Raw genomic sequence first — 23,205 nt, forward strand, 5'->3', positions numbered from 1 at the left:
TTTCCCTGATTACTAATGAGGTTGAGCACCTTTTCATGTCTCTTGGCATTCAGATATCCTCTTCTGTGAAAGGCTTGTCTATATCTTTTGCTCATTTTTCTTCCAGGTTTTATTTCTTATGTATTGGTATATGAAATTTGTATATTTCAAATACTAATACATTGTCAGTTATATGAGCGCTAAATATGGTGTTCCACTTTGTGCCTTGTCTTTTCACTTTCTGGGGTTTTTTGGTGAAAAGAGGCACTTCATTTTAATGTCATTGACTTTATTACTTTCTCCCTTTATGGTTGGTGCTTTTTGTATTTCTGTAAAGAAATTCTCCCTTATCCCAATATCACAGAGAAATTCTCCTATCATAATGTTTCTTTGTGACCAAGAGTTTACTGGCATTTGGGGCAGGGCACTTATTCTTTATGTGGGGCTGGCTCTTATATTACAGGACACTTTAGCATCACTGGACGCTGGGTACCAAATGCCTTTAGCACTATTCCTGTCATTATAACAATCCCAAACACTCCCATACATTTTCAAATGTTCCCTGGGTGGAGGTACTACCAGTTGAGAACCTCTGAATTATATTTTCTTCTAGAAGTTTAAAGTATTTAGTATACCCAGAATTGATTTTTGTGTTTGATGTGAGATGGGAATCTAATTTTATTATTTCTTTATGGCTAACCAATTTTCCCAACACTAGTTATTATAGAATTAATCATTTCCCCCACTGATCTGCAATGCTACCTGTCATACATCAAATTTTCAAACAGGTATAAGTCTATTTTTGAGTTTTTTATTCTGTTCCATTGGCCTATTTGTCAAACCTCTGTGCCAGTATTACTCTCTTAAGTACTATAGCTGTATGATAAATCTTAATATCTGATAGAGTAAGTTTTTCTACCTTGTTCTTCAAGAATGCCTTGGCTTTTCTTTGCACTCCCATATAAATTGTAGAACCAACTTGTCACATTCCATGAAAAACCCTATTGGGATTTTGATTGGAATTATACTGACTATGATTGATTCAGGGAAAAGGATATCTTTACAATATTGAGTAGCCCTACCTGTACAGAACATGGCTCTCTATTTCAATAAAGTTTTATAATTTCCTCCATAGAGGATCTCTGACACATCTTTTGTTAGATTTTCTACATAGATACCTTATATTTTTATTGCTACAGTATCTTTTTAAAAATTGCATTTTTGATTCTTGTTGTTGGTTTATAGAAATGACTTATCTCCTTATATTCTCTCTTAAATGTATTCCAATCAGACTTTTTCACTTAGCTACATCAAAATTGTTCCTGGCAAGGTCACCCATGACTACACAGTTACTAAGTCCAATGGTCACATCTCAGTCCTCACCTCACTTGATTTCTCAGCAGCGTATGACATAGTTGGTCACTCCCTCCTTCTCAAAACACTTCTTCCCTTGGCTTCCAAGACAGCCCACACTTTTGATTTTCCTCTTACCTCACTGGTTATTCCCTCTCAGTCTTCTTTGCTGGTTCTTCCTCATTTCCCCAACATTTTAATGTTGGACTGTTCCAGGGGCCAGTCCTTAGACCTCTTCTCTTCTCTAGCTATCCACACTCCCTTGGTGATCACATCCATTCTCATGGTTTTAAATTCTATCCATATGCTAACTAACACCCTATTTTGCAATGCTAGTTCAGCTCGCTCTCTGGAGCTATCATTCACGTGTGTGTGTGTGTGTGTGTGTGTGTGTGTGTGTGTAAGGAAGGAATATATATATTCCTTCCTCCTGCTTGACATCTCCAACTCAACATGTCCAAACTGAACTCTTATTACCCGAAACTGAGCTTCCTACAGTCTCTCTCTCAGTTGCTCACTCCCTCATTCCAGTTGCTCAGAGCAAAATCTTTGAGCCCTTGCTTTCTCTCACGGCACTCACAATATGTCAGAAAATCCTCCTCTACCTTCAAAATATATACAGATTCTTATCACTTCGCACGATCTACACTGATACCACACTAGTTCAAACCACCATTATCTCTTTAAGAAACAGCTTTATTGAGATGTAATCTACATACCATACAATTTAACTATTCATAGTATATAATTCAATATATTTTAGTATATTCATGAGTGGTGTGACCATCACTACAATCTACTTTTATAATATTTTTGTTCCCCCTAAAAGAAACCAGTACTCATTAGCAGTCATTCTCCATCCCCTCACCTCATGTTGCCCTAGGCAACCACTAATCTACTTTTTGTCTCTATACATTTGCCTATTCTTGACATTTCATATGAATGGAATCATAGAATTTGTGGTCTTCAGGTACTTCATTCCTCTTTATTGCCAAATAATATTCCATTGTATGAATATACAACATTTTATTTATATATTGATCAGTTGATGGACATCTGGGTTGTCTCTACTTTTTGGGCCAATATGAACAATGCTATGAACATTTGTGTACAAGTTTTTGTGTGGACATATGTTTTCATTGGGTGTACAGGAGTGGAATTGCTGAGTCATAATGTAACTCTATGTTTTAGCTTTTGAAGAACTACCAGCCTGTTTTCCAAAACAGCTGTACCATTTTACATTCCCACTAGTAGGTAGTGTGTGAGGGTTCCATTTCTCCACATCTTGCCACCACTTATTGTTATCTGTCATTTTGACTCTAGCCATCCTAGTGAGTGGGAAATTGTTATCTCATTGTGTTTTTGATTTACATTTCCATGACGACTAATATTGTTGGACATCTTTTCACGTCCTTGTTGGTTATTTGTATATCTTCTTTGGAGAAATGTTTATTCAGATCCTCTGCCTATTTTTAAATTGAGTTATTTGTCTTTTATTATTGAGTTGTAAGAGTTCTTTATATATTCTAGATATAAGTCCCATATCAGATATATGATTTGCAAATATTTTCTCTACTTCTATGAGCTGTCTTTCCACTTACTTGAAGATATCGCTTGTAGCAGAAAGGAATTTCAATGAATTCCAATGTACGTATTTAATTTTGATGAAGTCCAATTTATCTATTTTTTTCCTTTTGTTGCTTATGTTCTTGGTGTTGTACCTAAGGAACCATTGCCTAATACAAGGTCATGAAGATTTACACCAACGTTTTCTATGAGTTTTATAGTTTCAGCACTAAATTTAGGTCTTTGATGTGTTTTAAGTTAATTTTTATACATATTGTTAGGTAGAGGCCCAACTTCATTCTTTTGCATGTAGACAACCATTTCTGAAAAGACTATTCTTTCCCCCACTGAATTGTCTTGGCACCCTTGCCAAAAATCAATTGACCATAAATATGAAGGTTTATTTCTGGTCTCTCAATTCTATTCCATTGATCTATACCTCTACCCTTATGTCAATACCACACTGTTTTGATTAGTTTCACTTTGTAAAAAGTTTTGAAATCTGAAGTAATTATGACCTCACAAAATTGTTAGGAAATGTTCCCTTATTTTCTATTTTTTGGAAGAGTTTGGAAGGATTGCTTTTGATTCTTCTTTAAACATTTGGTAGAACTTACCAGTGAAGCCATCTGGTCCTGGACCTCTCTTTGGTGGGAAGTTTTTGATTACTAATCCAATCTGTTTAATTGATACAGGTCTATGCAGATTTTCTATTTCTTCTTGAATCTTAAGTTTTGGCAGTTTGTGTCTTTCTAGGAATTTTCCTATTTCATCTACATTATATAATTTGCTGGCATAAAATTATTCATAGTATTCCTCTTATAACCCTTTTTTAACATAGTTACAAAATTTTTTTTCCTGCAGTGAGGACTTTTAAGACCTACTTTCTTAGCAACTTTCAAATATGCAATACAGTGTTATTAATTATAGTCACCATGTTATACTTTACATCCTCATGACTTATTTTATAACTGGAAATTTGTACCTTTTCACTCTCCTCACCCATTTCATCTATGCCAATCCCCCAGCCCCCTCCTCTGGCAAGCAGCAATTTGTTCTCTGTATCTATGAGCTTGGTTATTTTTTGTTTGTTTGTTTTTGTTTTTTTAGATTCCACATATGAGATCATGTGATATTTGTCTTTCTCTGACTTATTTCACTTAGCACAATGCCCTCCAGGCCCGTCCAGGGTGTCACAAATGGCAAGATTTCCTGCTCTTTATGGTGGAATAGTACTCCATTGTATACACAGTCAGCCCTCTGTATCACTGGGTTCCACATCCACAGATTCAACCAATCATGGATCAAAAATATTAGAAATATTTTTATTCCATAAAGTTCCAAAAAGCAAAACTTGAATTTGCTGCATGCTGGCAACTATTTACATAGCATTGACACTGTATTAGGTATTACAAGTAATCTAAAAATGATTTAAAGTATACAGGAGGATGTGCATAGGTTATATGCAAATATTATGCCTTTTTATATAAGGGATTTGAGCATTCGTGGAATTTTGTACCTGTGGGGTGTCCTGGAACCAATCCCCTAAGGAGACTGAGGGATGACTGTATATACCACATCTTCATCCACTGATGAACACTTGGGTTGTTTCTATATCTTGGCTACTGTAAAAAATGCTGCAGTGAACATGGGGGTGTATATATCTTTCTGAATTAGTGTTTTCTTTTTTTTTTTTGGTAAATACCCAGAAGTGGAATTGTTGGATCATATGGTAGCTCTGTTTTTAATTTCTTGAGGAATCTCCATAATGGCTTTCCATAATGGCTGCACCAATTTACAATTCAACCAACAGTGTACAAGTGTTCCCTTTTCTCTACATCTTCTCCAACATTTGTCTTTTTTGGTAATAGCCATTCTAACAGGTGTGAGGTGATATCTCATTGTGGTTTTGATTTGCATTTCCCTGATGATTAGTGATGTTGGGCAACTTTTCATGTACCTGTTGGCCATCTGTATGTCTTCTTTGAAAAAATATCTGTTCAGATCCTCTGCTCATTTTTAAATTGGATTTTATTTTTTTGCTATTGAGTTGTAGTATAATCCTTTTTATTTCTGTAAAATTGGTAGTAATGCTTCCACTTTCATTTCTGATTTTAGTTATTTGAGTCTTGCCTCTTTTTTCTTAGTCATTTTAGCTCTTTTAGCTAAATGTTTGTTGACATTTTCAAAGAACAAGTTTTGGTTTCATTGATTTTCTATTTTTTCTTTTTCATTTATTCCCTCTCTAATCTTTGTTATTTCCTTCCTTATCCTTGCTTTGGATTTAGTTAGCTCTTCTTTCTCAGATTTCATAAGATGAAAGGTTGGGTATTGAGTTGAAATCTTTCTTTTTAACATAGGTGTTCATAGCCACAAATTTCCCTCTGAGCACTGCTTTAGCTACATCTCATACATTTTGGTATGTTGTTTCTTCATTTTCCTTCATCGCAAATTATTTTCTATTTTCCTTTGTGTTTTTTTTTTAATATAAAATTTTTTTTTTGGCTGCGCTGGGTCTTCGTTGCTGTGCGTGGGCTTCCTCTAGTTGTGGCGAGCAGGGGCTACTCTTCGATGCGGTGCGTGGGCTTCTCACTGCGGTGGCTTCTCTTGCTGCAGAGCACAGGCTCTAGGCACATGGGCTTCAGTAGTTGTGGTGCGTGGGTTCAGTAGTTGTGGCTCACGGGCTCTAAAGTGCAGGCTCAGTAGTTGTGGCGCACGGGCTTAGTTGCTCTGCAGCATGTGGGATCTTCCTGGACCAGGGATTGAACCTGTGTCCCCTGCATTGGCACATGGATTCTCAACCACTGTGCCACCAGGGAAGTCCCTCCCTTGTGGTTTTTTCTATGATCCACTGGTCATTTTATGAGTGTGCTTTTTAATTTCCACATATTTGTGAATTTCCCAAATTTCCCTGTTATTGATTTCTACTTTCATCTCATTGTGGTCAGAAAACATACTTTGTATGATTTCACTCCTTCTATGCTCTATGGCCTAGCCTATGGTCTATTCTGGAGACTGTTCCATGTGCATTTGAGAAGAATGTTTATCCTGTTGTTTTCCAGTGGAGTGTTTCATAGATCTATGTCAGGTCTAGTTTAGGTTACGTCTTCTATTCCCTTGATCTTCTGCCTAGTTGTTCTATCCATTATGGAAAGTGGGCATTGAATTCTCAAACTATTATTGTTTGTCTATTTCTCTCTTCCATTCTGTCCAGTCTGTCAATTATTGTTTCATGTATTTTGGGGCTCTGTTGTTAGGTACATATACATTTATAATTGTATCTTCCTGATGGATTGACCCTTCCATCATTATGAAATGTCCTTATTCATCTCTAGTAATTTTTTTTTGTTATAAAGTCTATATATTTTTTTCCTTTTTTTTTTGGCCACGTCATGTGGCATGCGGGATCTTAGTTCCTTGACCAGGGATTGAACCCATGCCCCCTGCAGTGGAAGCATGAAGTCCTAACCACCGGACAGCCAGGGAATTCCCTATAAAGTCTATATTTTGATATTAGTTTAGCCACTCCAGCTTTTTAGGGTTGTTGTTTGCATGGAATATCATTTTTGATCCTTTTACTTTCAACCTATTTGTGCCTTTGGATGAAAAGCGTGCCTTCTGTAGACAGCATATTGTTGAACCTTGTCTTTTTTTAAAATCCAGTCTGATAATATCTTTCTTTCAATTGGATTGTTTAATTCAGTCACATTTATTGTTATTATTTATATGCTTGGCTTTACATTGCCATTTTGGTTTTTGTTTTCTATATGTCACATGAATTTGTTTATTTGTTATCTTCCTTAGTATTAGGTGGATATTTTCTCATGTAACATTTTAATTCCTTTCATGATTTTTAAAATTATTTATTTTTGAGTTATTTTCATTGTGGTTTTTCTAGGGCTTATAATACGCATCTTATTAGAATCTACTTCAGATTTATACTGACTTAGTTCTAGTGAAATATAGACATTTTATAGAGCTTCATTGCCTCCCCCTTTTTGATATTATTGTCATACATACATATATATTTATATATGTAATAAATCCCACAATATATGGCTGTAATTATTACTTTATATAATTTTATGTCTTTTAAAAAGGCTGAGAGGAGTTCCCTGATGGCCTAGTGGTTAGGATTTGGCCCTTACACTGCAGAGGCCCAGATTTGATCCCTGGTCAGGGAACCATCCCTCATGCTGCACAGTGCAGCCAAAATACAATAAATAAATAAACAAATAAATAAATAAATAAAGACTGAGAGAAGAGAGTAAATATATATTTCTAGTGTTCACTAATATTCTTACTCTTCTGGTTCTTTCCATTTCTTTCTGTGGATTGGAATTACCATTATTGTCATTTCCTTATTTCAATACAGCTTTCTTCCCATTCCCTTCCTTTGTGTTGTTATTGTCAAATATGTTATGTTTCTATATATTATAGCTCCAACAATACATTCATATTCATATTGTTTTATGTAATTGATTTTTAAATCAGTCAAGAGGGGAAAGGGGAAGAAATATGCAATTATACTGTCTTTTCTAATTACCCACATAATTACCTTCACAAGCATTCCTTGTTTTTCATGTGCATTCAAATTACTGTCTGACATTACGTGTTTCCAGCCTGAAGAACCTCACTTAGTATTCCTTTTAAGAAAGGTATCCTAGCAATGAATTCTCTGGGTTTTTTTTTTTTCACCTGGGAATGTCTTTAATTCACCTTCATTTTTGCTAGATATGTGATTCTTGGTGTTTTTTTTTTTTAAACTGTCAGTAGTTTGACTATATCATCCTTCTTGACTCCATTGCTTCTGATGGGAAGTCAGCTGTTAATCTTATGGGGGTTCCCCTGTATGTGATGTGTTTTTTTTTCTCTTCCTGCTTTCAAGATTTTCTTTTTGTTTTTCAACATTTTACTATGATGATACTGGGTATGATCTCTTTGGGTTTACTTAGAATTAACTGAGTTTCTTGGGTGTGTAAAGTTTTTTTTTTTATCAAATTTGAGAAATTTTGGAATTCCCTGGTGGTCCAGTGTTTAGGACTCTGTGGTTTCACTGCTGGGGCCCAGGTTTGATCCTTGGCCAGGGAACTAAGATCCTGTGAGCCGTGCAGGCAGTGTGGCCAAAAAAAAGGAAAAAAAAAAAAGGAGAAAATAAGAAATTTGAAAAGTTTTCAGCAATTTTTTTGAATATCTTTTTCTGTCCTTTTAATGTTTTCCTCTCTTTTTAGTACTCCGATTATGCATATATTGATGCACTTATTTACATCCCACATTTCGCTGAGGCTCTGTTCATCTTCAGTTTTTCTCTCTGTTCTTCAGATTGCATAATATCTATTGTTATATCCTCAAGTGGACTGATTCTTTCTTCTGCCAACTCAAATCTACTGTAGAGCCCCCTCTAGCAATTTTTTCATTTGTTACTATACTTTTCAACTCCAGAATATACATTTGGTTCTTTTTTATAATTTCCATTTCTTTCTTTCTTTTTTTTTTAAATAAATTTACCTATTTTATTTTTGGCTGCATTGGGTCTTTGTTACTGTGTGCAGGCTTTCTCTAGCTGCGGTGAGCAGGGGCCACTCTTCGTTGTGGTGCATGGGCTTCTCATTGTGGTGGCTTTTCTTGTTGTGGAGCACAGGCTCTAGGTGCACAGGCTTCAGTAGTTGTGGCTCGTGGGTTCTAGAGCTCAGGGTCAGTAGTTGTGGTGCATGGGCTTAGTTGTTCCGTGGCATGTGGGATCTTCCTGGACCAGGGCTCGAACCCATGTCCCCTGCATTGGCAGGCAGATTCTTAACCACTGTGCCACCAGGGAATCCCTAATTTCCATTTCTTTATTGATAATTTATATTTATTGAGACATTGCCATCACACATTCCTTTACTTCTTTTAAGCATAGCTACCTTTAGTTCTTTGAGCATACTTATAACAATTGTTTTGAAATCTCTGTCTGCTACATCCTCCACTTGAGCCTCTTTAAAGAGAGTATTTTTATTGCTTTCCTTTTCTTATTTTTTTCTTCTGTGTATGGGTCATATTTTCCTGTTTTTTGGAGGAGGGGCAGGAAAAAATTACTTTTCTCATAATTTTTTTGTTGAAATCTGGACATTGTAGACAATATATGGTAGGAACTATGGGATACTGATTCCCCACCCCACCCCAGGCTGGTGGCTTTTAATTTCTTGGTTATTTGTTTGATAACTTGAATGAACATTATAAAGTTTATCCTCCCTATAGTGTAAAGCTTGATGTCCCTGCTCTGATTTTTCCCCCTTGTTTTAAATTTCTTTGCTTGACTACCTAGGGGTTACTCCTGGGTTGGCACAAGCCATTTATTGTCAAGGTTGTGCTTAAGCCTCCCAAATCAGTTAGATTTTTAACCTTTATCATTGGATATCTCTGTGGTTTGGAGGCTACTATCACAGTTCAGGGTTTATATTGGGTTGGCCAAAAAGTTTTGCCCAGGTTAGAGTGGGAGCTGGGTAGAGGAAAAGAGATCTGGTTTTCTTGACCATGTCTGCTTGGACTTGAGCTTCTGCAACATGGAGCTGGGAGAGATGAAAAATTCCAGCAGCCTGCCCTTCCCTTGGTGAAATCATAACCCCAGACTGGGTACTGCAGCAGGAAGGAACCTGCATCCTCTTGGCTGCAACTGCCCAGAGTAGTGAGTTTGGGGTAGAGATTCTGCAAAGCAGAGGTGGGGTGGGGGGAGTTGTGATAAGGGAGTGAGTCATGGCTCAAATGCCATAGACTCTTGCTATTCTTGGCTTTGGTGATCTTCTCTACTTATCTTTGTTTTATATTTTAATAATTTTTGCTTTTGTGTCTATTATTTCCTTCCTTCTGCTTTCTTTGGATTTATTCTATTGTTTATTATCTAACTTCTTAAGTTGAATGCTTAGCTCATTAACTTTCAGCCTTTCTTCCTTTTTTTTTGGCCACACTGAACATCTTGTGGGATCTCAGTTCCCCGACCAGGGATCGAACCTCGGCCATGGCAGTGAAAGCCTGGCCACCAGGGAACTCCCTCTTCCTTTTTAATATACTCTCCTAAGGCTATAAACAGCCCTGTAACCACCACTTTAGGTGCAACATACAAGCTCATTTCTAAATATTTTCTAATTCCCATTAAGATTTCTTCTTTGACCCAAAGAGTTATTTAAAACTGTTTTTAAATTTCTAAAACTGTATTTTAAGAAAAAAACTATATATTTGGATTTATTTATGTTGTCTTATTTTATTCCATGCGTTCCAGTTTTGCTGTGTTTTTTCCTCTTTTGAATCAATTGATTTTTTCTTGTTCCACTTTTCCACTTCTATTACTTTGGAAGATATTCATTCTTTTTCTCTTCTTTTAGTGGCTATCTTTGAAATTCTAACATGCTTACTTAATTCAATAAAACCTAGAATTAATTAACATATGTACCCTCTTCTCAAAGGGACCCCTAGAATGTTTTGACTCTAATCCTCAACAACATGAGTTGCTATTTTGAAGCCTTTAAATTCTGTGTTTTTTGTCTTCTTTTTAATCCCACAAATTATAAATTATTAATATTACCCACATGTTTAACTTTTGTTTTCTACTTAAGGTTCTTTTGTACATCTTGGAACTTCTTTTTTGGATAATTTTCCTTATTCAGTGACAAATGTTGGTGGTAAACGCTTTAAAATTTTTTTATATTAAAATACCTTTATGTTGCCTTTATTCTCTGAAGACAGTTTCACAGTATATATAATTTTTTTTGGCTCTTTTCAGCTTATTGCATGAAGGAGTTACACTAGTCCAAGTTAAAAGCAGACCCCAAATGGTTACATTATACAAGCTGTGAGGTTTTTAAACTTGTGACAAGGGACAGAAGGAAAATTCTGCTCATTGCAAGGAAATCCTCACTTAAGCTTCAGTGAGCCAGAAGCATTTAAAACCCATGAACCTTCAGCTGATCGTCCTTAGCCAGTCCAATCTCTACGAGGAACTGGCATATGTTCTAGCACTGGTCACCCTGTAGCTGAATTACTTCTCCATATTCTGGATGCTCAAGTACAGTACCATTGCAGGCAAATTTCTTCTTAAACGCCTTCACTAGTTTCTTTTTATCATAATCATCAGTGATCCCTTGGACAGTAGTAAGGGTCTTCCTGCCGTTTCTCTGTTGAATTCTTATATGGATATAATCCTCAGTGCCAGCAGGAAGCAGATCATCACCCTTACTTGCATCAGCAAAGGGGTCAAAAGAGTGGAGGTTCTGGATAGCGGACATACGATACGATTCCTTTTCCTCGGTGGAAATGGCCTGCAGAAGGTGGTGGCTGGAGAAGGCGGGTGGGGGGGACAGAGCATCGGGAAGCGAGGGGGCTCGAGGGGGAGGCTGCTGAGTCCTCAGTGGCGGCTCAGTGAGTGGGCCACAGTATATATAATTTTTTTTCTTTTTTTCTTTTTTTTAATTAATTAATTTATTTTTGGCTATGTTGGGTCTTCATTTCTGTGTGAGGGCTTTCTCTAGTTGTGGCAAGTGGGGGACACTCTTCATCACAGTGCGCGGGCCTCTCACTATCGTGGCCTCTCTTGTTGCAGAGCACAGGCTCCAGATGCGCAGGCTCAGTAGTTGTGGCTCACGGGCCCAGCTGCTCTGCGGCATGTGGGATCCTTCCAGACCAGGGCCCGAACCCGCGTCCCCTGCACTGGCAGGCAGACTCTCAACCACTGCGCCACCAGGGAAGCCCCACAGTATATATAATTTTAAGATGAAAATTATTTTCTCTAAGCACTTTCAACATTATATTCTAATATGGCTTCCAATGTTGCTGTTGAGAAGTCACCTATTGGTCTAATTGTTGTTCTTTTGTATGTGATCAGTCTTTTACTTCTAGCTTGTTTTAAGATCTTATCTTTGTCTCTGGTGTTCTGCAGTTGACTGTGATGCATGTAGATATTAATTTCTTTTTATTTATCTTGCCTGGAATTTCTTAGTTTTCTCGAACCTGCAGATTTTTGTTTTTCAAAATTCTGGAAAATTTCCAGCTATGATTTATCTGAATGGTTCTCCCCCTTTTCTATTATTCCTTTGTAGAATTCTAAAGAGATTAATATTGGGCCTTTTTGCTTTATCCTCCATATCTCTTAAGCACTCATATTTTCCATCTCTTTGTACCTCTTTTCTGAATTTTGTGTGATTTTTTCAGATGTATTTTCCAGTTTCCTAATTTCTCTTCAACTGATGCATAAAACTTCATCACGGTTTTTAATAACAATTATTATATTTTTCATTTCTAGGTATTCTATTTAGTTCTTTTTCAAACCTAGCAGGTCAATTTTTTTTAACATCTTTATTGGAGTATAATTGCTTTACAATGGTGTGTTAGTTTCTGCTTTATAACAAAGTGAATCAGTTATACATATACATATATCCCCATATCTCTTCCCTCTTGTGTCTCCCTCCCTCCCACCCTCCCTATCCCACCCCTCTAGGTGGTCACAAAGCACCGAGCTGATCTCCCTGTGCTATGCGGTAGCAGGTCATTTTTGATAGTCTCTTGCTCTTTGCTCTGTACTTTTTTATTTCCTTAAATGTATTTAACATATCTATTTAATATCCTGTATATGATAATGTAAATATCTAAAATCTTTGCGGGTCTAGTTATGTTTTACCTTTTTTTCCCCCCCTGTTGACTGCTTCCTCCTGGAAGTTGGTTTTCTTGTGTAAATTGTGACTTTTGATTGTGAAGGAGTTTGTTAGAACTCTCTGTGGGATTTCCATGTGGCCCGAGAGTAACAGTGCATTCTCCCATGAAAGCTTTCAATTTGATTTTCCCTGGTGTTTGAGGCATCACAAACCTAGGTCCACTTTAAATTAAAAATCGTGGCCTGTGGTTTTTTGTGCCATTCACATAATATATATTCAATCTCCAAACCAGGTGTCATAAAATCTCAGGGAGGTATTTTTTTTTAAAATTCTACTCAAAGTTAAAACTTAGACAAAAAATTTTCCTTACTGTCTGTCCCTTCCCCCCAGCTGCAGGCCTCTGTTGTCCAATACTGTAACCACTTAGCCACATGTGGCTATTAAATGTAAATTAGTGAAAATAAAATAAAATAAAATAAAATGAAAAATGTAGTTCCTCCGTCTCACTAGCCACATTTCAAATGCTCAGTAACTACATGTGGCTAGTGGGTACCGTATTGGTCAGTGCAGATATAGAACATTTCCATCATTGTGAAAGTTTTATTGGATAGTGTTGCTCTAGAACATTTGAATCTACACATGTCTCCAGGGTGTGTGGTGTCTTCAGAACTAGGTTACACCTTTGAACAAACCCTTGTCAATCTGTGTCTTAGTCTGTATGCTTGCTCCCTGAAGATGTCCAAGTCCTAATACCCAGAATCTGTGAATATGCTAACTTACATGGCAAAAAGGACTTTGCAGACATGATTAACGATCTTGAGATGGGGAGATTATCCTGGATTATATGGGTGAACTCAATGTAATTACAAGGATCTTCATAAGGGAAATAGGAAAGCAGGAAATGCACAGACAGAGAGGTGATGTGGTGACAGAAGCAGAGGTTGGAGTGATGTACTTTGAAGATGGAGGAAGGAACCTCCATGGCATGCAGGAGACCTCTAGAAGCTGGAAAAGGCAACAAAACAGATTCTGCCTTAGAACCTCCAGAAGGAATGTAGTCCTGTGACCCATTTTAGACTTTTAACCTCCAGAACTGTATGAGAATAAATTTGTGCTGTTTTAAGCCACTAAGTTCGTGGTAATTTGCTACAGTAGCAATAAGTCATACAAACTATGAAAGGGGCCAGTTAAGAAAGGCTTTATTTTAATATACCAGAAATGTGTGGCTGCCAAATGGCATTGTTATTCTTATATCTACTCATTTCCCCTTCCTATATTTCTATTTGGCCCTGAGGGTACAAGGCCCATGCAAACAGAAATTTTAGAAGGGAGACTGATGCAGGAACCTATACTCTCATTCATTTATTCAACAAATATAAATATATACTGAGTGTTTATCATGCTCCAAGCACTGTTTTAGGTGCTTGACATATATTAGTGAATAAAAGAAAAAAATCTCTGCCCTCAAGAAGTTTACATTCTAGAGGAGAGACAGAGTTGATAAACAATAAACATAATACATAAGTAAATTACACTGTATGTTAGCAGATGATTAGTGCTATTGGTGAAAAAAAAGTGTGAGTGGTCAGGGAGGGGGGATGGGCAGCTATAGTATTAAATATGGTGGTCAGGGTAAGTCTCATTGAAAAAGTTGCAACTGAGCAAAGACTTGAAGGAGTTAGTCATGTTAACATCCACAGTAAAGCATTCTAAGCAGAGGAAATATCCAGTGCAAAATATTGAAGTGGGAGTGTGCCTTGTGCCTGATACCTTCTAAGAACAGCAAGTAGGACAGTGTGGTGGAGGACAGAGCAGTAGGAAATGAGGTCAGAGAGGTGATAGAGGGCAGATCATGCTGGGTCTTGTAGGCTACTGCAAGGACATAAGCTTCATACTGAGGAGGACCCCTGATTTTTAGGGTAGACAAGTGTACAATTAGCATAACACTCAGAATACATAGGAAGAGATATAGCGCTTAGAGAATGGATGAATTTTTAGATGCTGTGAGTGGCGAGCTTTCTTCTGAGCACCACACTTTTGTACCCATTTGCTTCCTGGACTTTTCTACTCGTATGTTGATTGGTCACTCAAACTCAAATTGCTCGAAATAAACTCCTGATCTTCTGTCTTAAACCCTTTCCTCCTCTTCTGTTCTCTATCCCACTTAATGGTATCCTGTTAGAAATCTTGGAGTCATCTCCTGATTCTGCTTTTTCCCACTCCACTATGTCCAATGAGACGCCCAACCCTGTCAGTCTTAGTGTAGATATGTCCTCTTCTCTGTCCCCTCTGCCTTCACCTTGGTTGAAGCCTTCATCTCTCACGGGACCTCTGTAATCACCTCCATGGTTCTATAACCTGTGTACCAACTGTAGCTGCCACAGTTCCAAAACTGATCATGACACTCCCTCTTTTAAATATCTCTCCTGGGGACTTCCCTGGTGGTGCAGTGGTTAAGAATCTGCCTGCCAATGCAGGGGACATGGGTTCGAGCCCTGGTCTGGGAAGATCCCACATGCTGCAGAGCAACTAAGCCCGTGTGCCACAACTACTGAGCCTGTGCTCTAGAGCCCGTGAGCCACAACTACTGAAGCCCGTGTGCCTAGAGCCTGTGCTCTGAAACAAGAGGAGCCACCACAATGAGAAGTCTGTGCATCACAACAAAGAGTAGCCCCCACTCGCTGCAACTAGAGAAAGCCTGCACGCAGCAATGAAGACCCAACACAGCCAAAAAGTAAATTAAAAAAAAAAAAAGATCTCTCCTGGCTCCTACTGCTTGTAGAATCTTGTCCCAATCTCTCCTTCTATTCTCATTTTCCAATATGCTTTTCTATGTGTCCCATACTCCAGCCATACTGAACCTCTCACTATAATCCCAGCATATTCCGCCCTATCACAAGTATACATATACCTGAAAAAGCAGTACCTGCTAGCTATTATGATTATCAAATAACAACGGATTCTTTCTTCCAGGAATGCCCTTACTCTCTCTCTTCACCTGCAAAAATACTTGTATATCTTTCTACTCAATTCAAATGTCACCTCCTCTGTGAAGCCTTTCTTGTTTCCCTCAGTAGGGTTTGTTGCTACTTCTTGTGTGTAGCTCCAGCATTCTGTATCTATAGCCCCTGGGCCACTTAATACAACACATCGTGATTATTTCATTACAGATCTGCCTCCCTCAACAGACTGCAAGCTCCTTGAGGGCAGGTACCATCTCTACTGATTTTTTCATGCCTAGTAGCTAGTAGTGTCTGGCCCAAAGGAGGTACTCAATTATTATTTGGTGAAATAAAGAATGAATGACTGAAATGATTCAGGAAAAATCTATGACTTGCTAGTCAAGAAGAAAGAGCAAAAGAGGGGAATTTCATACACAAAGCAGCTGGCCTAATAGCTCAGAGCTGGGAGGGGCAGCCACAAAAAGGCTAAAATTGAAGATGTGGGCTGGGTTATAATGGGAGACGAGAGCAAACAGGAAGGGTTGGGTGGACCTAGCTGGGGAAGTGCTGTGAAGCCACTGCCCAAAGTCTGGATTTTCATTTGAATGAGTAGGGAGTTGCTGGAGAGTTATTAGAGACACGGTTGAAGTGAAGCCATGAAAAATGACCTGCACTGCAAGGCTGGAAGGAGGCAGCAAGGCCAGCCAGAAGGCAGTCACTATAACCCAGAGCAGAATGGGCATGGCAAGTGCAGGCAGGAGATTCAGGGGGCACAGAAAAGGAGGGGGCTGGATTTGGTGAATGATTGCATTTGGGAGAAGACACAAAGGTAGTGAGAATTGCTGAAGATTATGAAAAGCAGAGTAGTGCAGAGAAAGAACACGAGACCAGCAGTTAGGAAATCAGGGTTCAGTTACAGCACAAAAATTATTCCCTATCAACTTAGTCTTCCTGTGCCTTACCTTCCTAAACAGTAAAACAAAGAGGTCCCCCATTCAAATTATCAGCAAATCCAGAATCCTTCAATTCTACTTCAAAAATATCTCTTGAATCATACCATCTTCACTGCCACCACCCTAGTCCAGGCCCCAGCAGTCCTCAGCTGGACCAGTGTATTAGCCTGGACAGTGGTCTCTGCACCCTCTCTTGTCCCCACACTATGTGGCCTCCACACAACAGTCAGCACCATCTTCTAAAAATGTCAATTCGCTTATGTTACTCCTCTGCTTAAAAACTCTTTGACCCCCACTACAGTTAGAGTCAGATTACACTCCTTACCTCAGCCTACAAGTCTCCTACATAACGTGGCTCCTGCCTGCCTCTCTGACCTCATCCCACCCCCCGCACCTCACTCAATACACCCCAGTCGCACAACCTTTCTGCTTTTTCTTGAGCATATCCAGCTCTTTCCTACCTTTTCACATGCTGTTCCCTGGAATGCAGCTTTGTCTGGCTGGGTTCTTCATGGCTTTGGTACTTCAGACCTAGATTTGATCCCCTCAGAGAGGTCAGTCCTGATCTCGGTATCGTCTGTTTATTTCCTTAGCACTTATCACAATCTGTAATTATTTTATTATTTGTTTACTGCTGATCTCCCAGGAGATTACAAGTTCTAAAAGGTAGGGCCCCTCTGTCTACTTCACTGTGCATTTGTGAGTGAGTGAATGAGCGAATGAATGAATGAAAGGGGTGATGGAAGCAGAGTTCACCAAAATGGAGTTGTGAAGAAAAACGGAGGAAAAGATTTTGAAAAGAGTTCCATGGAATCTTGAGGATAGCATAACTAGTTTCACCCAGCTCGTAGTATAAACTATTAAAAGGAATCGAGACAGGAGACAGGGGGCTCAGGCAAAAAATCATGGCGAATCACAGAAGCTGCAGCTAATGGAACTCAATTCAAATTACCAGAAATTTGTTGAGTACTTACTATGTGCCAGACTCTACACTGGGCCTCACTGTGAGGCGTATAAAGATGAGTGAGTGGACACTTCAAGAGTTTATATTCAGGAGGCCAGAAATAGGAGAGAAGGAAGTGCAAGTGATGATAAAAGGCAGAATTTAATCAAAGGGCGCTGGGGCTCAGAAGAAGGGGCTCAGGGAAGGCTTCAGAGAAAGTTACTCTGACGCTGAAGTCAACAAGTTCCAGTCTACAATGAAATACAAGCAGATGCTTCTCTCTGCTCTTCCCCACAAAATACTTCTGAAAAGTAGGATGGAAAGCAAAATATTTTTCAAGATGACTTTTGAGGCACTGTGTTAGTGGGGAAACAACTACGTGAGGAGTTTTGGCCCTACCACTCACTATTTGGGAGACCTTGGACAATTTGCTCATTTCTTTTTCCTAACTATTATTGAGGGCCTGTGCTAGGAATTTCATATATACTATTTTACTGAATCATTTACCTTTTCTAAGCTTCAGGTTTCTCCATTCCCTTTGAACTTTAGCAGACTAGATTTCTGGTTCCCAAACAGTTGGTGCTGGGTACAGACCTGCAGGTATTCCTTTTTGCCTTCAGGTAGCACCCACACTTTTGCACTAAAGCAGCAGACTAGCTTTTGGTAATATCCTAAAGGCACTAGAGTGCACTTTGGCTATTTGGCAGATGGGGAAAAAGATGAAAAAGTTTAAGAAGTGAAGCATAAGTTTCTTTGTGGCACTGTTGGATGAGCACATTTTGAAGTGGTAAACAATGGGGCCTGCCTGCCATGGTAACCCGTTGTATATTGGGAAACGGAGATATTAAGGTGTCAAGAAATGACCACCCTAAAATGTTACTGATGTTAAGGTAAACTGTAATGTCAGAAATTGTAACATGATTGTCTCGAGGTAATGTTGTAAAGACAGGTACTTAGATGACTGGCAAAGTGAGATGGGTGAACAAGAGAAAATCTGTCAGTGCATCTCCAGGAACGACCATGGAGAGGACTGTCTATTTTTGGACAATGGCGTCTTTGCTTCTGTAGACAGAACTATTCCTAGTATGGAGAAGGGCAATTTCTCAGGTACCTAGGCTTGATTAAAAGAAGAACAAAACTCTGGAGACTATCCAATTCCTTTTGTTCTAATTAGGTGTTTGCTGAGCAGCTTTATGGTGTATAACTGGTTTCTTGACTGGGATGACCCACCAGCCAGGAGGGCCTTTATGCTGTTGATGAAAGTCTTGTCTTGCCTAATATACTGCTCATTATAAATGACCACCTTAAGGTCTGCTTTATAAATCAGTCTCTGTGGCTTTGGCAGCATGATTCATTCCCCAGAGACTTACTCATCACGTGACTGAAAATGGGAGAGAAATGTGAGGTGGAAAAACTACAGAGCAGACCGGCTGGAGTATCCTATGAGGTCTGGCCTGAAGCAGCCAGTGGCTTTACCTATTAAATTATAGCAATAATCATCTCTTACACTTGTTCAGTGCTTTTAACTTTCAAAGCACTTTCATATATATATATATAATCTAATTTTATCATTTCATCTATTATACCTTCTTTAGCTCATACTGTTTGTAAAAATACATTTGTAGAGCAGTAGCAAGACACCAAAAGAAGCAGTAATATTGTCAACACCTTGAAAAAAAATCTGTCTATGATGGGACCTTGGCAAAATAAATCAAACTAAAGAAATAAGTGTAGTCAGAGTCTAGGCTGCAGTAAGGTGACCCAGGAATTTGGAGATAGGCTCAGAATGATTCTGAGAGTGAAATAACACAAAGACATGGTTGTAGATGTGTTGCTGATGGAGATTTGGGAAATATCCAAGTGTAATCAAGGTGATCAGGGCATATCTGCAAGACTGGAATGTACTCGAAGAAAGCTGCAATCTAATCAGTTTTACTGTAAACTGTCTGAAGAATAATGTGCTACAGAAAGGTGGTGTACGAGTTATTTGAAAAAGAGGGATTAGAGAGTGAAGATATGTTACTGTTTGTCCAGCACCCCCCACTCCTCACTATGCAGAGGGACAGGAAGGGATGGGAGAGGGAAGTGTGTACATTTGTGCAGTGGCTGGAGAGCAGAGGGAGCTGGGTAGACCACGTATATGACAGACACACATGTTGTGGTCCCTAAGGATGAAGACTCAATTATGAAACAGTCACTTCCTTCACTCTGATTCCATGCTCATCAAGTAACCTTCTGATTTACTAATTCAGTTTCCTAGCTCCCTTGATCCTGGGAAAGAAATGCCCTTGGAGTAGATAAGACTATTGTGGTTACCCAACAGGTATATCTTCCACTGTAAATTAATATAATTGCACTATATTTTATATGTCTCTTCCCCAATTTTTTTATTTTGAAAATTTTCAAATCTACAGAGAAGCTGCAAAAACAGTAAAATAGATTTCTACTTTTTCTTAAACTAAATTTACCAATTTGCTGATGGAAGTTCAACTGCTCCAGCACTATTTATTGAAAAGGCTGTCTTTCTTCCATTGAATTGCTTTTGGACCTTAGTCAAAAATCAGTTGGCTGTATTTGTGCGGGTCTGTTTCTGGGATCTCTATTCTGTTCTTTGATGTGTTTATTCCTTTGCCAATACCACACAGTCTTGATTACTGTACCTATATATTAAGTCTTAAAATTGGTAAAGTGATTCCTCCCACTTCATCCTTCTTTCATAAAATTGTTTTAGCTATTCTAGTTCCTTTGTTTTTCCATATAAATTTTATAATAATCTTGTCTATATTTTCAAAAAACATACTGGAATTTTGATAGGAATTATTTTAAACTTGTACATAAATCTGGAAAGAATTGACGTCTTTACTACGTGGAGTCTTCTAATCCATGAACACGGTATGTCTCTGCATGAACTTAGATCTTTGATTTCTTTCATCAGGGTTTTGCAGTTTTAACATACAAGTCTGGTATATATTTTGTTAGATTTACACCTAAGTATTTCATTTTTTAAAAGCTGATTATAAATTGCATTGTATTTTAAATTTTGGTTTCCATGTGCTCATGGATAGTACATAGAAATACAATTGATTTTTGTATGTCAAGCTTGTATCCTGAGACCTTGTTGAAAACATTTATTAGTTCTAGGAGGTTTTTGTAGATTCCTTGGGATTGTATTGTAGACAATAATGTCATTTGCAAATAGGGACAGTTTTATTTTTTCCTTTTTGTTTTGTATGCTCCTCAGATGCTGCTTGCTATGTCTTTCAGCTATGGAATGCACAGAGCAGAGATACTGGTCTGTAGTTTTCCTTTTTTTGTACTGTCTTTGTCTGGTTTTGGTATCAGGATAACACTGGTTTAATGAAATGAGTTGTGAAGTGTTTCTTCCTCTTCTATTTTCTGGAAAGATTGTATAGATTTGGTTTGAATTCTTCTTTAAACATTTGGTAGAATCCTCCAGTGAAACCATCTAGGCCTGGAGAGTTCTTTTTTGGGAGTTTTCAAATACAAATTCAATTTCCTTAATAGTTATAGGTTATTCAAATAATTTCATATTTGGCGAGTTGCAGTAGCATGTGGTTTTTGAGGAAGCAGTTCATTTTATTTAACTTGTCAAGTTTATGTGTGTAGAGTTGTTAGATGTATTCTGTTATTACCCTTTTGATGTCTGTAGGGTTTGTGGTGATACCCCACTTCACTCTTGATTTTGGCAATTTATGTCTTCTCCGTTTTTAAATTTGTCAGTCCTGCTAAAGATTTGTCAATTTTACTGACGTTTTCAGAGAACCACCTTTCTGTTTCATTTTCTATATTATTATTGTTTTCAGTTTCATTTAATTTGCTCTTCCTAGTATGTTAAGGTGGCAGCTTAAATTATTGATTTGAGATTATCCTTTTTTTTTTAAAGATTTGGTGCTGTAAATTCCCCTCTCAGCACTGATTTAGCTGTGTCCCACAAATTTTGATATGTTGTATTTTCATTTTAAATCATTTTAATGTAATTTTTGATTCTCCATGAAATTTGCTTTTTGACAAATGGATTATTCAGAAGTGTGTTCTTTAAGTATCTAAATACTTGGAGATTATCCTACTATCTTTTATTAATTTGTTTGATTCTGTTTTGGTCAGAAAATATACCCTGTTTGATTTCCTTCTTTTAAATTTGCTGAGATTTCTTTTGTGGTCCATGATATGGTCTATCTTTATGTTTAAAATTTTAATATCATTGTGATAAAGTATATAAAACATAAAATATGCCATTGCAACCATTTTAAGTATAATATTCAGTGTATTAAGTACATTCACAATACTGTGCAATCATCACCACTATCTGTTTCCAAAACTTTTCTATCACCCCAAATAGAAATTCTGTACCCATTAAGCAATAACTCCCCATTCCCCCTTCCCCCAATTCCTGGTAACTTCTAACCTACTTTCTGTCTATATGAATTTGCCTATTGCAGATATTTTGTGTAAGTGGAACTATATAATATTTGTCCTTTTGTGTCTGGATTATTTCACTTGGCATAATGCTTTCAAGGTTCATCCATGTCGTAGCTTATATCAGAACATCATTTCTTTTTATGGCCAAATAGTATTTCATTGTGTGGATATACCACATTTTGTTTATCCATTCACCTACTGATGGACATTTGAGTTATTTCACCTTTTGCCTATTGTGAATAATGCTACAGTAAACACTGAATACAAGTATCTGTTTAAGTCCTTGTTTTCAGTTCTTTTGGGTATATAACTTGGAGTGTAACTGCTGGGTCATATGGTAATTCTATACTGAACTTTTTGAGAAACCACCAAACTATTATCCACAGTGGCTGTGCCATTTTACATTCCCAGTGGCAATTTACAAGAGTTCCAATTCCTCCACATCCCCAGTAACACCTGCTATTTTCATTTTAAAAATTATAGTTATCCCAGTAGGTATAAAGTGGTTTCTCATTGAGGTTTTTATTTGCAGTTCCCTAATAACTAATGACGTTGAGCATCTTTTCATGTGCTCATTGGCCATTTGTAAATTTTCTCTGGAGAAATGTCTATTTAAATCCTTTGCCAATTTTTTTTAACATCTTTATTGGAGTATAATTGCTTTACAATGGTGTGTTAGTTTCTGCTTTACAACAAAGAGAATCAGCTATACATATACATATTTCCCCATATCTCCTCCCTCTTGTATCTCCCTCCCACCCTCCCTATCCCACCCTCTAGGTGGTCACAAAGCACTGAGCTGATCTCCCTATGCTATGCAGCTGCTTCACACTAGTTACCTATTTTACATTTGGTAGTATATATAAGTCCATGCCACTCTCTCACTTCGTCCCAGCTTACCCTTCCCCCTCCCCATGTCCTCAAGTCCATTCTCTACATCTGTGTCTTCATTCCTGTCCTGCCCCTAGGTTCTTCAGAACCATTTTTTTTTAGATTCCATATATATGTGCTAGCATACGGTATTTATTTTTCTCTTTTTGACTTACTTCACTCTGTATGACAGACTCTAGGTCCATCCACCTCACTACAAATAACTCAATTTCGTTTCTTTTATGGCTGAGTAATATACCATTGTATATATGTGCCACATCTTCTTTATCCATTCATCTGTTGATGGACACTTAGGTTGTTTCCATGTCCTGGCTATTGTAAAAAGAGCTTCAGTGAACATTGTGGTACATGACTCTTTTTGAATTATGGTTTTCTCAGGGTATATGCCCAGTAGTGGGATTGCTGGGTCGTATGGTAGTTCTAGTTTTAGTTTTTTAAGGAACCTCCATACTGTTCTCCACAGTGGCTGTATCGATTTACATTTCCACCAACAGTGCAAGAAGTTTCCCTTTTCTCCA

At 37.9% G+C, this 23,205-nt stretch overlaps 1 protein-coding gene, 1 long non-coding RNA gene and 1 pseudogene across 9 annotated transcripts in view; all 3 read right to left on the bottom strand.

The window, feature by feature from the left end:
• Window positions 1-22,912, bottom strand: part of LOC309652362 — a 49,743-nt gene extending 26,831 nt beyond the window's left edge. The window contains exon 1 of the long non-coding RNA XR_014258687.1: window positions 12,196-22,912. This is a non-coding gene — a long non-coding RNA (uncharacterized lncRNA). The remainder of the gene's footprint in view (window positions 1-12,195) is intronic.
• The window catches only part of HDAC8 (histone deacetylase 8), a 243,685-nt gene that overhangs the window by 76,593 nt on the left and 143,887 nt on the right, over window positions 1-23,205 (bottom strand). The gene's annotated exons all lie outside the window — the stretch shown is intronic.
• LOC309652350 (eukaryotic translation initiation factor 1 pseudogene) lies at window positions 5,243-11,520 on the bottom strand (annotated as a pseudogene). Its single transcript has one exon. The product of its transcript is annotated as a eukaryotic translation initiation factor 1 pseudogene (transcript).

The sequence above is a fragment of the Balaenoptera physalus genome (genome assembly GCF_965194825.1).
Source record: "Balaenoptera physalus genome assembly, chromosome: X".
NCBI lineage: Eukaryota > Metazoa > Chordata > Mammalia > Artiodactyla > Balaenopteridae > Balaenoptera > Balaenoptera physalus.